Raw genomic sequence first — 16,587 nt, 5'->3', positions numbered from 1 at the left:
AGCTTGCTGCTATCGCATTATGGCGGGCCATTAGAGTTAATCCATTAGCAAAGGGAAAAGGATCTTCAGGGAACTGGAGAGTTTAAGTTGAAAATCTAGATAATTTGCTGCCATTTTCTCCAAAATAATTATTTGATTCTTAGGCTGACTTTTTTTTTTCTTTTTTTAAGAGACCCTTTGCATTCTGCCTTGCTTGGATATGTTCCCTTAAACAAAGTGATATTCTCAGCTAACTGTCCTTGTGTATCATAAACAGGCTAGCAAGAAGCACAAGCAAAGCAGTTAAAATTTGCGAGCGGAATGGTGCCTCTGTACCTTCCCAACTGATACAGTGCTTATTTTTCCAGGGTGTTAATAAAAGAAAAGCAGATTATTCATTCATTTATTCTTTCATTAAAAATTGAGCACTAATTGCCAGGCTAGACCCTGGGGATACAATGGTAAGACAGATCCTATACTTGCAGTCATAGAGCTTCTATACCAGCGTGAACAGGAGAAAGAGAGAAAGAAAGAAAGAAAGAAAGAAAGAAAGAAAGAAAGAAAGAAAGAAAGAAAGAAAGAAAAGGAAAGAAAAGAAAGAAATACATGTTCATTTTCAAAGTAGGGTACAGTCTGCCTAATGGAAAAAAGGAAGATGTTGAAAGAGAATGATGTGACAGAGGAAAATAAGGGGTTTAATGTACTTTAGAGACTTTTTTAGAGACCGAAGATATGATAGAGAGATTGGTGAGTTCTAGAAGGGAGAGGTACAAAGGCTCTGGGGCAGCAATGGAGTTGGTGTGCTCCAGAACTGAACAGTGACTCACCCTAGCAGAGGACAGTCTGTGAAAAAAGAGGATGACATGATTAGCAAGCACCATCTTGCAAAGCCTTTTACATTATAAGACATAGTTCAAATTATACTTTCATTCAACAAAAATGTGTAACTTTTGAGGCCATTATCTGAGTAGCAGTCATTGACCAAGTCCACAACGTAAGCAGGTTTCCCTGGAACCAGCTGACATGGCTGGGTGGAACCAGACGGCAAACCATGCCTCTGATCCTGCTGGGACTCTCCAGGGATTAGATGAAAGATGGTCCTTCCATCTGGAACCCTGACCTATGACACTATGTGATACACATTTCTCTTCAGTTTGACCTGACTTCCCAATATGACCAGTGTCTTTGTTGGATCTTGTGTTTCATTCCCTTGATCTGATGTTTTAACAAGGGCATGTCTTCCCTGAGGCTTTCCCTCTGATTATTAGCCACTTGTCTCAGGGCATCTAATTATGGTGGTAAGTCCTTCTGACTCCTGAAATCTGGCGCTCTCTCTAGGGGTAGACAGCTACCACGTGGAATTGGCAGGGAAGGCAAAGCATTGCACTGAAATGGAACACAGGGTAGAGTGGAGATGATCATAAAGAAAGGGGGAAACCTCGGGGGCTGGGAGTTTGGTTAGCACACAGCCTGGTAAAACCATAATAACAATACTAACTGGGTGCTTACTACAAGCCAGACCCTGTGCCACATATTTTAATGTGCATCCACTCATTGATCTTCCCTGAAATTCTACAAGAATATTTTCAATCAAAGCTTTACAGAAAAGGGAACTGAGGCACAGAGAAGATATGTAATATGTTTGAGGTAGGAAGAGCCATCTGACACTAGAGCCAGTGTTTTTACCCCCAGCTGTAGGGAGAGAACATGGAAGGGGAAGTTGGGAGATCTCATTTCTAACAGCAGTTCTGCTGCTGACTCACTGTGCGATGGTGGCATCACTGATCTTATACCTCTGAATAAAGAACACTGAAAATTCTATCCATGTCCACTTCCCAATGGCCCAAAGGCATCTATTCACAGTTCCTAATGAGCACCTATGAGAAACCATGGGCTATCTCTACATGTTTGGAAGGGAAGACAAAATCATATGGAAACATCCACCAAATGAGTGTCTGCAGAGTGCAGAGTGCAGAACACTTTGTTAGGGACAGATTGAGAGACAGAGAGAGAGAGAGAGGGCGAACCCAGTGATTTATAAGACATTCTATGTGCTCCAGATGACTTGCAAAGTAGTTGGCATAACAAATGATATATACAGTGGGATGAGGGATAAAAACCATGTGAACTATAGAAAACCAAAGGAGAGAGATATTAATGTTATCTGAAACAGACAGCAGGCTTGTGAAGTCGCCCTTCACCTCATCAGAGGTGCATCAAAATCACCTGGAGATTTTTTCCAAGATACCTTCCTGTGCTCCTTCACAGCCCTGACATGATGAGCCTGCATGTGACATAGGTTTCTAGATGATTCCAATGGCCACGGCTCTGTGGAAGTACTGCTATATGCAATAACAGTGGAAAAGGTACCATAAATACCCTGAAGAACCACAGGATAAGAAATCAGAAGTTGTACTCACAGGAATGTCTCTTAAAAGAGCAATGGTTGGCAACTGGATATGAAGGACTGGATTTCCAAAGTTAACTGAGGAAGACAATGACAGAGGCTACAGAAAATCATATTCTCATTATCATTCTGTCCTTCAATATATCACACAAAGATCACTTAATAGCGTACTCCAAGCATTTAATTGTGCAAGTCATTGTGATTTTCATTGTTTTGTTTTGTTTTAACAGAGAGCTAACCCTGGGTTCAATCCCATAAAAGATATTCTAGGAAGTATGAAAGGAAAAGTGCATTTCCTGCATTAAAGAAACTTATAAATGAGAGAGAAAATTTGAATAGATGAGATATTTGAATAACAATATAGTTGGTTTTGTGACAAAATGAATGGCTAAAAGTAAAATTTGCTCTAGATCAAAGGTCACAAAATGGAAGCCCAAAGAGCTCACCCACAAGTATGCTTTGTTTGGCCTTCATGGTCTTAAAAATGAAAAATGAGCCACTAGTTAAACACTGGGAGACCTCATCTAAGGATCAAGATTTTTTACTTCTCTTGAAAACAATGGAAGCTCTGGCCTCACACTGGGATCTGCTATTTTGCATCATTACAGTGGGACTGACTGGCGGTGGCAATTTATCAGCCAAGCCTGGAGTATCCTATTGTCCACAGTCCCCACTCCTCCCTCCTACTGTCTCATACCACCTTCCTTCTTCATTCCTGTTTTTCACCTGCTCTCTGTCGATATTCCTGTCTGTATGCTTGAGAGGAAAGAGAGGACATGGTGTGTTAGAATGCAGAATTCCCAGAAGAGAGGGACATGAGACATAAAAGGGGATCGGTATTGTGTATCAGCGTTTTTGATCAATGTAAAGAAATAGACTTTAAAATTCCCATCCCCAAATGAGAAAATATATTCCTTTCACCTATCCTTATTTTCTACCGATACCATGTCAGCAGGATTCATTTATAGTCATTAAAGAATGCAACCGTCTCTTTTCAGAGTCTGTAACTTTCAGAATCCAGGAAAGAAGGAGAAATGCTTGGGGAAATGTGTTCTGGGCTTTGCCATTCTCTAAGCACTTGCATAATAGTGAGGGATTCGGGCACATTTAAAAAGGAAATGGCATTCACCCATCCAGAGAGTAAGCAGTTACATAGAAAATGCTAATTCTGAGACCTGGTGCTCTGGAGACATTTAAATTCATAGTGGGAAAAGTGGCCAGCGGGTGCAGGATCCTCTGTTGAGCCCCTAGAAGGGAACTGGGAAACAGGAAGCCCTCATAGGTTTTGAACTCTAGGACATAACTACTCTATTTGCTTTTGACAAAATGCAATCTAATTGTAATCTGATGACCTCAAAGGGGACTCTTCCATGATTAAATTCAGGAGTCAAGAACCATGTACCTACTTTTTCCTTTTCATTTCCAAACCATAAAACTTAATGAGGGAAATTCAAGGCCTTATGGAGGATTAGAGTACAAAAAAAAAAAAAAAAAAAAAAAAAGCCTTAAAAATAAGGACGAAAAGCCCAGATGGTCTGATCTGGACTTTTTAAAGTTGGCTGCGGCCAGTATTGCGGAGGCCCCAGCCATTATTTTTTAATCTCTCATTGACAAGGCAACGCTTCCCTGCAGACTGGGATTTGGGACTTGTTATCTCCATTTTACTGGCCTCTTTGCCAAGAATAGCAGATCCGATAAAACGCAGACTTCAGTCAGCAGGGCGGGGAGGGATGGACACTGAGGCCTTGGGGAAGGCAGAGAGGAGCTGCTCATACTCCCCATGGAGGCAGGAGAGGTTGCTTACATAGGAGCTGGCAGCAAAAAATAATACAAGGAAGGAAAGTGTTGGAGAGATGGGGGAGAAGGAAAGAAACCAGAGAGAGAGAGGGATAGGGAAGGAAGGGCACAAGACGGGAAGGAAGTAGAAGGGAAGGAAGGAATGGAGGGAGGGAAGAACAGAGGGAAGGGGAAGGGAAAGGCAAGGAGAGAGGAAGCAGAGTTTTATAAATGGGTCAGAATTCTATTTGTTTTTTGACCTGCCCTTCTTAAAAAGCAAGAGTATTGGGACTCCTGGGTGGGTCAGTGGGTTAAAGCCTCTGCCTTTGGCTCAGGTCATGATCCCAGGGTCCTGGGATGGAGCCCCGCATCGGGCTCTCTGCTCCGCGGGGAGCCTGCTTCCCCCCCTCTCTCTCTGCCTACGTGTGATCTCTGTCTGTCAAATAAATAAATAAAATCTTTAAAAAAAAAAAAAAAAAGCAAGAGTATCAAACAACTCCTAAGATAATTATCTCTCACATCTCCCTGTGATGTTTATGGAAGAAATTAGAGGGGCTTCTGTCAACCTTATAATGAAGTACAAAATCTCTGTAAGTTTTATGAAGTCCTATAAAATTTGTCCCTAGTAACTTCCTCAGACTAGTGCTGAACCTTTGTCATATACTTTCCATGTGAAACTCAACCTTCTGATTTTTTTGTTTGTTTGTTTTTCACATGAAATATGCCCATTCTCATCTCTTTGTTTTATTCAGAATGTTCCTTCTACCCAGAACACACTCCCCTCCTTCTCTGATGTGACTAACTCAATTCAACCTTAAGGTGTGTGTTGATTCTGAATGAGTGAAGAAAAAGATGAGGGCAGGATAATGAGATCTCCTTCTTAAAAATGTCTACAGATTCAGTCTCTATCCTTGGATGTGGACAGAATGATTTGGACACCAGATAATTAAAAGAAATGTCACGAAGTGGTGGTGGGAGAAGGGCTTCAGGCAGGATATTTCTGGAACAATCTCTGAAACCCTATGCTAATAAATGCAGGGCCAGAAGCAGAGAACATTATGACTATGCACAATCCTAATTGTCTCTACTCCTACACACTTCCAATATCCCCCCACTGATCAGAAATGCACCTGTGTGATAATCATTTGAATAATGGTGGAGGAAGGTAGCCATAAAAATTGATTTTCTGTTCTTGGACAGACTTTCTGCAAGACTATCCCTATTGCTGTGGACTATTTATCAGGTGCCCTTTGCATTTTCCCAAAACAGTGAGTCTGGGATAGTCTCCAAATCAGATGACTCCTATCAATCATCCTTTGGAGATTGCACAGTGCGTTGTAACTGGGCTTCTTGGAGGCTGTAAGAGTTGTCTTCCAAAATCCCAACTCCCGGCAGTGTCTGTAGAAGACAGTAGTAAAACAGGGTCATGGGACCTTAGCAAAAGTGTTTTACTATCTAACTACAACAGAATTCTGCACTGTTAGAAGTATTCCCTTGCCAGTAAAACCTCAATCACTAAGATTCATATGTCTGAAATACATAATATTTGTGATAAGGTCTAGGTCTGAAGTTTATTTTTACATTAAAAACACTGCTGTTTAAAAAAAAAATTGCTGTTTTAGGAATAATATTGTCTTTTGTTCTCAAGTAATCCAAAAGCAAGGGATGAGTAGGTCTAAAAATGAAAAATTTTGTCCATGTGTTGAAAACTGTTGAAGTTGAGTGATGGGGACATGGTGTTCATCCCCATTTTTATACTTTTGTATATGTTTGAAATATTTGTAATAACAAGACTAATATATATATCATATTTTGTGTAAATGATCAAGTAGAATTACATAAATGCATTTCTGTATTTAAAATAAGTAAGTCTTGGGACGCCTGGGTGTCTCAGTGGGTTAAAGCCTCTGCCTTCGGCTCAGGTCATGATCCTAGGGTCCTGGGATCGAGCCCCGCATCTGGCTCTCTGCTCAGCAGATAGCCTGCTTCCTCCTCTCTCACTCTCTCTGCCTGCCTCTCTGCCTACTTGTGATCTCTGTCTGTCAAATAAATAAATAAAATCTTTAAAAAAAATAAAATAGTCTTATCAAGCAAAAGCATTTATGCCATACTAGATTTTTTTTTACAACTTTTTAAAATGTGATTAATTCAAAATTAAAAAAAAAAAATGCTTAGTCATTTAGGTAGGTCCAAGGTTACTGTTGCCATTTGATAGACGAATGAACTACAACCAAAGGAATCAGAACAGTATGTAATGAACAGCAAAGACCAGAACATCCTTGACAACAGAGGATGTCAATGATGAAGATGATGATGATGATGATGGTAATTAAAATCTGCTGAGTATTTATAAGGGGCCAAACACTATTCTATATTTCATATACACATATTAAGTCACTTTAGACTGACAATAACCTTATGATAATAGGTTCTGAGGCTTAGAGAGTACAAGTACTTTCCCTAGACTTTTCAGACAGTAAGGGTCTGAGCTAGGATTCAAATTCAAACACAAATAAGTGCTCAGTGGCCACTAAGCTATATACATGGTGATAATCCTAACCAACACTGACTGGCATCTACGTACCATGGACTGGGCTAAATCATTTATACAGATGATTTCATTCAGTGCACTGAGCAACATGATGAGGTAGCTATTTTGATCCCCATTTTACAGACGAAAACTTTGAAGCTCAAAAATCTAAAAGGATTTTGCTAAAGTCCCTGGGTTTGTGAGTGTCAGAACTAGCCCTTCTAGCCTCTGTGCACCAGAGAGCCCCTCCCTAGAAAAGTCAACATGACTATAGGAAGAACATTACCTCCACCAAGAGTATAAGCTTTTGTTTAAGAATCTCAGGCTGTTCAAGCATATTCTAAATTCTCATGGTAAATGGACATGGATGCCATACTGTTTAATCTCTTGTGGCAGGAGGCTAATATCAAGTAATGTTTATTCTTCTGATACAGAAATTTCTTCCCACCTGTTACAAAGTTTTAAATTTGCATTAAAAAAACAAATTCCAGAAATAAGAAAATAAATCAGGTATCTCATGAGGATCCACTGCAACTGAGTTTTACCTTAAGTTTGCATTTTAAGTATAAATGTAGCATATATATCAGTTCTTTTTGTCCCCTAAGATGGTGACTATAACAGTGACTTTACCAATGGCTTCAAATTTTTTTGTTTGCTCTAGGAGTGGAACTTTTTGCTCATAGCTGTCTATTGAATCTAAAAAGTAAAAAACAGATAAAAAGTGATGCATCAGAGATGCCTGAGTGACTCAGCTGTTTAAGCCGCTGCCTTCTGCTCAGGTCATGATCCCAGTGTCCTGGGATTGAGTCCCACATGGGGCTCCTTGCTCAGCAGGGAGCCTGCTTCTCCCTCTGCCTCTGCTTGCCATTCTGTCTGCCTATGCTCGCTCACTCGCTCTCTCTCTCTGACAAAGAAATAAATAAATAATATATTTTTTAAAAGTGATGTATCAGTATGATTTTTATTTTATAAATATAAATTTATAGCATCTACTTAGAAGTCAGTTAATGAAAACAATGAAAAACTAATTTAATGTCACACTTCCAGGGCAGTGTCCATTACTTTCTATCTGACTACACCAAACAGTACCTGGAGCCCATGATCCAGTTTGCCTCTTTTTCATCAACGGCGTACAGTCTACAAGACCACCTTACCAAGATCACTTCTAGTGCTTCCAAAAACCAAGGGATGCATACCTTATAATCTCCTCAGGAGAAGCACGTTTATTCCCATATACCCCATATCTCACAGTCAGGAGGGCAGAGGTGTGAGGAATGAATTCCACTCAGTAATTACTGCTCCTCATTTTTATAATGCATTATAACATCCACCTGCACAGCCCCTTTGTTCCCGCATTATTGCTCCTACATTCTTGTGGTTATTGCCTCTCATTCCTGAATGACCTCCGAAACCAGACAATGTTCTTCCTCTCAATCACAAATCCTACCAGCATTCTCTAAAGTTGCAATACCCTCAGAGAAGACCCATTCAGTTTCTGCCATTAGATCCTTAACTCCTCATCTCCAGTGTCCTTTCTCTTCACTTCTCAGCCACATACTCTCATGGTCTGCCCCCTGGACTTTGTCATTAACAAAAATGGCAACGATCTTTTAACTTACTGAATGGAACTTCCCATCCTCCACCAGCTGTAATCTCTTGTCCAACTAGCTTACTTGCTAACATGTCCCTCAAAAACAACAAGTCTGGTTTATTTAGTTGTCTAATCTCTTGGCTTGCTTTCTATCCATTCCCTCCTCCTATTTCTACTTACCTCCTAACTTTCATTGATTTCATGGTTCTTTATCATGCTTACCTCCTTGCAAACATCCCCAATTCTATTATTCCTTTTCCCTCCTTCACATTTTCCTCCCAACCGCAACCCTGGAAGAACCCAATGGTCTTATTTACTCTCCTGGATCACATAACTTGGAAAACGAGTCACTATGAATTCATGATAGCCAGCTTCAAACAGACTTCCAGCCTGACCTGACAACATATTTCTCCCCAATGCTCATGTTTTCATTCTCATCAAAGTCTACTTTGTACTTCTTTTTCTATGTCTCCTCACCACTTTTAGTGGGTAAGCTGAACTTATCCTTTATTGAGCCAATCAGGAGCCTACCAGTCTAGAGCTTCCACATGTGATCATATCTGAAGCCCTCAAATGACCTGTGTAAATATCCTTCTCCCCATTTTTCCTTCTGTCTCAAGTGATTAAGTATCTCTCCTTTCCAGGAGACTCTGTACATGTGCTTTGCTCACAAATACCCTCTCCTTCTCAAAGGTTTTATATTCTTGGTTGCCCCTCTTCTTTCCAATACCATCAAAACTCTTTCTTTTCACCAAATTGTCCACATTAGCATATCAACATGATGCCTCCCAAACTTTAAAATAAAATAACAAATAAAGTAAAATAAAAATAGCCTCCCATGACCTTGTGGTTTCCCACCAGCTATAATATAATTTCTTGGATTTCCTTCTCAGCCAATCTATTAACAGAATTACCTGGCATACTCACTCTACTTCCTCAGCTCCTCTTCATGAAACAACCCACTTCAGTCTGGCTGCCCTCCCTTCATTCCATTGGAATTGTTCTGGATTTCAGCAGTAATGAACCCAGCTCCTTTGTCTTGTATTCTTTCCCCTCTTGATCTCCAGGACACCATCCTCCCATGGTTTTCCTCGCTCCTTGGCTGCTCCATTCAATCTTTTTATAGGCTCATATTCCTCTCCCTAAGAAGTGAATGTTGGAGGTCCTTTTGGGCTTCACCCTTCCTTCTCTTTTTCTAGATTCTCTTCCTTTATTCTGATAGCATTAACTGACATTTATATTTTGATACTTCTTCAAATGTATATTCTCAGTATGTCCCTGGTTTCACACTCATATATCCAGCTGCCTCCCTGAAATGTCCAAACCAGAATTCCTAATTTTATCTTAAAACCCATTCTTTCCTCAGGCTCCCCCTTTCAGTAAATAGCATCACCATTCCCACATTTTTCTGAAATCAGAAACCTAAGAGTGAGAGTCCTCTTTCCCCCTTCCTCTGAATCTGCATCAGATCCAACAGCAAGTCCTATCCCCTCTACCATCAAATTAATCCGAGCTTCTCAAAGTTGTCCCCATTCCTACAATCAACACCCTAATTCTAGACACTATTATTTCTCCCTTGACTATTTTAAGAACCTCCTCACAGGTCTCCCCAGTTCCTTTCTTGTTCTTCCAATCCACCTTTTCTCCACATAAAAGCCAAAGTCAAAGTGATGTTAAAAGTAAACATATGGGGTGCCTGGGTGGCTCAGTGGGTTAAGCCGCTGCCTTCGGCTCAGGTCATGATCTCGGGGTCCTGGGATCGAGTCCTGCATTGGGCTCTCTGCTCAGCGGGGAGCCTGCTTCCCTCTCTCTCTCTCTCTGCCTGCCTCTCCGACTACTTGTGATTTCTCTCTGTCAAATAAATAAATAAAATCTTTAAAAAAAAAAAAAAGTAAACATATATGTGCGTTAAAAAAATACATATGTTAAATATATAATATAAATTCATATTTATATATTATAATACATATAATATATAAATATAAAATATATACATATATACATTAAAAATATACATATACATATATATATGGCTATATTCATATCGCTTTTCAGCTCCAAAGTTTTTAATAACTCCCCATTGCAAACATGCTACCATGGCCCACAGTGGCTTAATTATTGTTCCAATTCCATTTCAGGCTACTGTCCACCTTCTTGCAGAGCTTTGTCCTTTGAGCCTTTCTTCCATTGTTCCAAACATTACATTTTCCCCCATGTAAGGTCTCCACATATGCCATGCCCTCACACAGATATAGCCTTCCATATGGCTGCCTCTTTTCATCCGTCAAGCTGAAACCATCACCTCCTTGGACACCTTCCCCCCAACCATACAAAAATATTAACATATCGTGTCTTGTGCCACAGATACCCAGATAAATATTTTAAATGAATTATCTTAGCTAATACTTTTAACAAACCTATAAATAATACATTCTATGAGCAAATTAAGCCACAGAGATGTGCAGAACTTACTCAAGGACAACATGGCTTATAAGCAGAGACTCTAGAATTCAAAAATAAACAGTCTAAATCTAAAATCAAATCTTTAACCACTGTAGTATATTGATTTGTGTTTCCTTCTCCTGATTTCCTATACTTCAAAAAATGTGAAATTAAGTTTCGTTTGCTTCCTTTATTCATATAGCTACATTAAGGGCCTCCTGTGTATCAGGGCCCATGGTAGGTAAAAAGGCCAGATCTTCCTCTTTGTGAGGTTTGTGTCTGAGTGAGGATGATTAACAAGAGCCAAGGAAACCAATCTCTGTGTTCCATGAGGCCAGGACCTTGCCTTCAGACCCTTGTACTGCTACATCTCTGGCACACAATAAGTGCTTAATGATGTTTTTGTTTTTGTTTTAATTTTTTATTTTTTATAAACATATATTTTTATCCCCAGGGGTACAGGTCTGTGAATCGCCAGGTTTACACACTTCATAGCACTCACCAAAGTACATACCCTCCCCAATGTCCATAACCCCACCCCCCTTCTCCCAACACCCCTCCCCCCAGCAACCCTCAGTTTGTTTTGTGAGATTAAGAGTCACTTATGGTTTGTCTCCCTCCCAATCCCATCTTATTTCATTGATTCTTCTCCTACCCACTTAAGCCCCCATGTTGCATCACCACTTCCTCATATCAGGGAGATCATATCATAGTTGTCTTTCTCCGCTTGGCTTATTTCGCTAAGCATGATACGCTCTAGTTCCATCCATGTTGTTGCAAATGGCAAGATTTCATTTCTTTTGATGGCTGCATAGTATTCCATTGTGTATATATACCACATCTTCTTTATCCATTCATCTGTTGATGGACATCTAGGTTTTTTCCATAGTTTGGCTATTGTGGACATTGCTGCAACCAAATAAACATTCGGGTGCACATGCCCCTTCGGATCACTACGTTTGTATCTTTAGGGTAAATACCCAGTACTGCAATTGCTGGGTCATAGGGCAGTTCTATTTTCAACATTTTGAGGAACCTCCATGCTGTTTTCCAGAGTGGTTGCACCAGCTTACATTCCCACCAACAGTGTAGGAGGGTTCCCCTTTCTCCTCATCCTCGCCAGCATCTGTCATTTCCTGACTTGTTGGTTTTAGCCATTCTGACTGGTGTGAGGTGATATCTCATTGTGGTTTTGATTTGTATTTCCCTGATGCCGAGTGATATGGAGCACTTTTTCATGTGTCTGTTGGCCATCTGGATGTCTTCCTTAATGATGTTTTTGACTGAAATGTGAATTCTGAAGAAGTCCCTTTTTAAGTAGCAGGAATTGTATATTGGTTTCATGTGGCTGCTATAACAAAGTACCACAAACTGGATGGCTTAAAACAACAGAAATTTATTCTCAGCATTCTGGAGGCCAAGTTCTGGAGTCTGAAATCAAAGTGTTGGCAGAGGTGACTTCCACTGGAGGCTCTGGGGAAGAAGCCTTTTCTTGGCTCTGCAGGCTTCTGGTAGCTACTGATATTCCTTGCCTTATTATGGCCACAACTCTCTCTGCTCTGTTTTCACATCACTTTCTTCTCTGTGTGTCTCTGTTACTTCCTTTTGCCTTGCTCTCTAAGGACATGTGGGATGGCTTTTAGGGCCCACTTGGATAATCTAAGCACTGCCGTCATCTCAAGATCCTTAACTTCATGATGTGCTTGGCCATATGAGATATTATTCACGTGTTACAGGGGTTAGGACATGAACATATTTTGGGGGGAGTCACTATTCACCCCACTAGGAGGAGTAGGTCCATCCACCTTATAAAGGATTGGCTCTCAATGAGATAATACATTTCTTTTCTTAAACTGTGCACATTGTTGGAAATATCTCTAGACCCTACTGAGGCCCAGATTCATTTTTTGAAGCTACTGGAGAAGTAGTTCTCAAGCTCCAGTGTATTTAAGTGTCGCCTAGGGAGCTTATTTAAAGTCCTAGTTGGTGAATCTTACACCCAAAGATCCAAACTCCATAGTTACCTGTTTAGCATCAGATTTTATAACAACTTCCAGGTGGTCCTAATACAAGTGTCTAAAGAACACTCTTTGAGGTCCAAGAGAAAAATCCAAGTCAGAATCACAGAGAGATTTCTAGAAATAATGTTCAGTCTATTGTTCTAGAATTAATACTGCCTTAAAGTTCTAGCTTACTCTTCAATAAGCAAAGATAGATACTAAGAAGAATCTGAAAAGACTCCCATACTCAGGTACCTACAGCACTTTATTTCTTTGGAGACACTGAAAGCTTGTTCAGTTTTTTCTAGAGAATAACAATTAAGAAGGCCTCAGGATCTTTTAAATAAATACTTACACATAAGATACAGGGGCATAGCTTCCAAAAACTGTAATGACAAATTTCGCACTATTGGGTAAAGAGGACACTACCTGAATCATTAATTTAAATACACATTCTTGTATTTGTTTATGTAAGTGGACACAGCATGAAATGTCTTTCAAGTGTCTGTGAGAAACACACTAGTCCACTTAAGCTGTGGGACATATTGTCCTAATATCTTTTTTCCTGAAAAATATTTCTACTTGTTCTTTCCCTGAAAAATAAAATGAAGGCATAACCTTTTCTAATGCAAGGTACTAAACTAGCATCTTTAAAACATATTGCATGTCTACTTTTAAAAACAAAAAAGGGACACTTGAAAAATTAAAAATAAAATGAGGCTACCATTTTTCTTGTGTCCAAATTTTTCTCTTTATTTTTTCTTTACTTTTCTTTTTAAGAGATACAGACAAATTAGGGACTAACTAGATTGTAGGAACGACTCTTCAAGTTTGTTAAATCTTCCCCAAAGTGTCAGAATTCAATTCAGCCTAAAGATTCTGTATTCCTAATTGTTATAGTCTATTTTTCTACCCTTCCAATGGTTCTGGTACTTATAGGCCTGCAATTCAAACAATTACAGAGAGTCAGCAATGAACCACAATAAATTGGGATAGCTACATATTTCCGTTGCTTCACAGAGCTCAGGTGAAGTTATCCCTGCAGAGACCCAGATATGTTCCCCTACGTGGTACAGCGAATCAATGCATCACATAGGCTATTTTGGAAGTGTTCCATAACCGAGATTCCTCTATGGCGGCTCAGGTTTGCACTCAGCTGGGTAAGCAATTCTCTAAATGGTACTCAAAGAGATTTGATGGTAATCCCTCCACACCCCCGGGAAAGATATGTAGTAGCTTCCTCCGTTTCCCTCTCTACCTCCCTCAAAGAGAGTCCTGCCTATACATGATCACATTCTGTAAACTGTTTCTCTTTCAGAATTCTAAATATTCATTTTGACTTGATTCTTCCAGGTACAAATAGAGCAAGGGGCAAAATGAATTTACTTTGGTGTCATGCCCTTCTAAAAGTATGTTCATTCATTTATCTAACAAATATTTATTGAACATCTAGCATCTGTCAGGCACACAATTGCATCATGATTTACTTTCAAATAAACTGAAAGCCAAAGAGATTATTTTTTCTTGGCTGCACATTTATGCATTTATATTTGTATCATGTGGATGGAAGTGATGACTTTCAAACCTAGTGTTAACTATGAAATGTACAAATGAAGTACAGCTTCTCAGTATTATTCAAAGGCCTAAACACTGGCATCTTTAGTTGAGTGCCTTGACAATGGACATCAGAAAAAAAAAAGTGTGTTTGTATGGCCACGTATGCCTGAATTCACACCCTCATGATTTGTGTTTCACCAGAAAAACCAACTTAGCAAATGTTGCCATGTGTTAACAGCACTATTTCAGTATGACCACAGACGTTAGTTAAATATTGAAATTTCACCACAGAGGTGTAGATGGCCGTTTTTTCATTCTGTAGATAGTAGCTGTATTTGGTGATTAACTGCAAATCTCCCTCTCTCTTTCCCTCTTCCTGCCCCCCTCTCTCCCTCTCGCTCATACACAATTTGCTTATTATTTTCCCACAGATAACCAAAGGACGGATATTTGCCGTCAAGATAGCTCGGGCCTTCAGTAGCTCAGCAAGGCAGTTTGTGTGATGCCTGTGATTCCATTTGTCACAGGAGCCTTTATGAGGGAACAGAAGATATAACTTCGCCTCATTTTTCATTTCCTGTTATCTCTCAGATTTCGTTCTTCAGCTGTTCTGTTTTCCTGTACCTCAACTGGAGCCGACATTATCAGAGCACCACCTGCTACCACCATCGCAGCTGAGGCCCTGTCAGCAGTTCCAGGAGGAAAGAGCTTCCTTCCAGAGCAGCCAGAAAACTCCCTCTGGGCCAGAGCAAACCAAGTCCACTGTTAGGACTACATATGCAGAACAAAGGCCTTCGATGATTAACTAAGTAATTCCAAGGGAGGAACATTCCAGGAATTGTGAAGCACTTTCAGTTTTACCGATCTTTCCCACCTATATTTCACTGGATCTTCAGAGCAGCCTGTAAGATGACAGAGCTGGGACAAGAACGCCCATTTGCACTCCTATGAAGATCATGCTTTCCACATCCCCTGATGTTAGAAATGGCCAGGCTACGGGGTGCAACTAAGGGTCAGTGAGTCAGTGCTGGGGTACTCATACCACAGGGGTACAAAGAAAGGTGAATGTTTCAATGTGAAGCAGACAGCATAGTGAACAGTTACAACTTAGCTATAATATGACTCTCAGAATGGAGAAAGGACAAGAACAGAAGGAGAAAGTGGCAATAACAGAAAAGAAGACCGACACACATCTCCGGGGACTCCTCTGAGCCATGCAGTGTAGGGAAGGAGGCAAGTTGTTGGCAGTGGACTTGCTCAGCCTATTCTTTCATGCTGCCTGTTTTTAGAGTTTACGCATCCAGACTGGACCCCAACTAATCTACCGTGAGCTTATACATGCTGTTCTCCCTTCCCCTCCTCCTTTAGAAGAATACCTCCCTCTTGGTCATAGCTCTCTTAAATACAGGTTCTCACTACTCCCAAGACCATAAGAACATATCCACGTTAACACAGGAGTGGGAGGGGTTGGTGTGGAGCCATGTCTAATCTCAGTGTTGACACTCTCTTCTCTTCTTTTTTCCATTACTACCCCTCCCCCATAGACACATCCTGCTCCATAACTGGTGATAATTCTCATCTTGTTTGATTTTTGCTATCAAATCTTATGTGTCAATCCAAGTCTTGATCATATATACATTCCTGCGAATCCTTTAAAACCACAGCTTCTGGATATCCCTCATATTCCCAGAGTGGCCATACAAACCTTCTAGTCCAAGGGCTTGGGAGCTGGTAACTGCTGAGCAATACTTCCCTGATGCAGTCTCCCTGCCAATCAGTCTATCTAAATTTCATCTCTTTGTCCCTTTCCAAAGTTGTGTTTCTCCAACTTTTGGGGAGAGATTTTCATTTGCTTTAAATGTCTCCAAAGTGAATGTCATACTTTAAATTATAACCTGTAGTCATATTCCTTTGGTATCTAGTTTCCTCCCCAAACTTACAGGAGAGTCAATTCTTATTAGCACTTATTCAACCTAAATGAGACCTGGGGACCCAATGTCAGGTCCCATGTCTTCTAGTCCTCCCAGCCTCTTCAAGTCAAGCTTTGTCACATGGTATGGAAAGTAGAAGCCATCAACCAGAATGACTGGAAGAAAATTCACATTTCACTTGTACTTTGAGAACTATGTCCCATAGAAAGGGTTAGGCCATGACAGAGAAACAGGACCTGACAAAAGACCCACCTGTGTATTCGGAGCCTTAGGAAGCTCACCCTGCAGGGTCAGACGGGTAAGACTGGCACAGAGTCCTGCATGGGCCTCACTGGGAGCAAGCATGTCCACACTGCTTCTGCATGCTTTAAACA

Source organism: Mustela erminea, chromosome 13, assembly GCF_009829155.1.
Source record: "Mustela erminea isolate mMusErm1 chromosome 13, mMusErm1.Pri, whole genome shotgun sequence".
NCBI classification, from domain to species: domain Eukaryota; kingdom Metazoa; phylum Chordata; class Mammalia; order Carnivora; family Mustelidae; genus Mustela; species Mustela erminea.
This window is presented reverse-complemented; position numbering follows the sequence as displayed.